We start from the raw sequence: 2,379 nt of genomic DNA, 5'->3' as shown, positions 1-2,379 counted from the left end.
TTCTTCTGAAAAGAAAAGATTTGATTTTTTTTGGTTTTTTTAAATTATGGTGTTAATTGGCATGTTGCCTCGTGGGGGAAAACAAAAAAAAAAAAGAAGTAGGACAAGCAAGTCAATAGAAGTATTAAAGTTACATCCTTTTAATCACAGATAATTCCTTTGGGATACAATTTCTAGCTTTAGCCAGGTGTGCATGTTGCTGTCATTTGCATTTTTGAATCATCTTGTGTAATTGTCACCATGAAAGTGTTACTCAGAAATGTCATAGGTTTTTCATCTTTGTGCAAAACATGAAATATTGTCACTGACTTTTTGTGTTGAGGTTCCCCCATTTTGCTGCCCACTTGGGCACAGTTTTCGTTCAATACTTGGTCTTGGCTGCATTCTTTTTTTTTTCTGTGGGGTTTACAAAGAATAAACATTTTCTTGCAGATAAAAAGAGATAATTATTATTTTTATTTTTATTTTTTCTTTTTTGCCTTTTTAACCGACCCGATTTAGAAGTGTGAAGAACAGGTTTTGTTTAAAGAGCACCCTGTTATTCCAGGTAAGTCTCTTCTGCAACAGAGCTTCAGTAAAACAGAAGGAAGAACAGATGTCTTCTGTGTTCATGTATAAACTTAGCAAGTTCCCCTGTCCCTGGGCTCTAAAAAAAGAGGAGAAACAGGTAAATTTGAATTTCTTGAGGATTGCAGCAGTCTGTAAGCTTAGCCTTTTTCTTTCCAGCCATTCTTACTGCAAAAGCAAGGCCAAGATGGACATTTTAGAGGTTTAAGCATTGTCCTTGCCTAGATAAAAAGAAAAAGCAACTGTTCCCTTGTTTTCAGTGTTTCTGTCCAATTCTCTCAGCAGCCACAGCTCCTGGTGTAAAATGTTTTATTGGCAATCTGATTTTGGGGTGGATGAGCTGGGTTTTCCCTCTTTGCTTTGGCTCCTGACATGGGTGTTCTCGGGCTGCATTAAAAGCTCCAGGTAAAACTTCTCAGGTGCCAAGAAATTCCGACCTCAGCCATCCCCTGATCCTGCTGCAGGCACTGCCTGAGCCTCCCAGTCCCCTGAGGACACTTTATTATTTTATTGCTGTGACACACAGAGACCATTTCCCAATCAGAATCCATTCTATGGATGAGTTTACAATTTGAACAGATCCCCTTGTAACCCTCCTCAGCCCGAATGGAAACGTTCCTCCAGGAAAGGTGAAAGGATTTGCAGGCTCCAGTCTGCTCTGAGGACAAGGGGAAGGAGATAATTCAAGCATCAAATCCTATACCAGCCAGCCCCCGGGGTGTTTAAATATTGAAATGCCTGAAATGGAAAATATCTTAATGACTCACCATGAATTGTAGTTGCAGGATGAAGGGATGGGGAATTTAAGCACATAACTGGGCAGAAGGGTCACCCAGCACATTTTGGGGTTTTTTTTTCAATTGTTTTTTACAGTCAATTTTGAGGTGTTAACTGAGGAATTAATACTCTGGAGAGATCTGCCAAAATAAAACTGAAGCATCCAGAAGTTTTTCCAGGCAGCATAAGTCTGGGAAGCAAAGGGGATGGAAGGGCAGGACTTGTGTGGGATGGCTTTGGGTACCTCTGGGTTTATCCTCACTAAAAGGTCTAAGTAGAGCGGAAAGCAGTGTGTAATTTTAATATTTAACAAAAAAGCTCCTTTACTCACAGAATTCCTTCTATAACTGTGCCAAGATGAACTGGCTCCTCTTCCTGAGCCTGTTTCATGGTGGTGGGGAAGGGAAGGCTTAAAAGCATGGATTGAACTCAGTCTGCCTTCAGCAAATAACTTCCAGAAAGGAAAAAAAAATCCCTGCTTGGACTGGAATGTCCTCTGCAAGTGGAGCTGGAGATCCCACCTTCAGAGCAGGAGAGCAGGGAACTCCCACCTCCTCCAAGGCCCTGTTCCCTCTGAAGTGCTCCAGCACAACAAACCTGGGGTTTCTTTTTGCTTTTGCTTTCCAAACTGTTCAATCAGATTTGGAAGTCGTTCCTTGCCCCCAGGTTGCCTCGAGCGCTCTGGAATTGCACACTGGAGGAACTGGCTCCAAGGCACTTTCTTAGGCCAAGAAAAATGTGCCTTTTGGCATTTCCTGATCCTGCCATGGCCGTGTCCAGGAGCTGCCTGCTCCAAATACATTATTATTGATGACATTTATATGCGACAGATGGGAGTTTTTTTGGTTTTTTGGTTGTTTTTTTTGCACTTCAGAATCAAAATCTGTCTCTTCCCAATAGCTGGAAATACACATTTGACAGAAAATGCTCTATTAAACAGTTTAACCCTTTTCCTTTTCCAGTAGTGGCTGGTATTGAGAATAAAACCATTCCCAAGATTAATATCTGAGAGCACAAAGAGAACTTAACCCAAAA

This window comes from Lepidothrix coronata, unplaced genomic scaffold (genome assembly GCF_001604755.1).
Source record: "Lepidothrix coronata isolate B3197 unplaced genomic scaffold, Lepidothrix_coronata-1.0 Scaffold800, whole genome shotgun sequence".
NCBI classification, from domain to species: domain Eukaryota; kingdom Metazoa; phylum Chordata; class Aves; order Passeriformes; family Pipridae; genus Lepidothrix; species Lepidothrix coronata.
The sequence above is the reverse complement of the archived record's forward strand: the minus strand, read 5'-3'. Positions refer to the sequence as shown.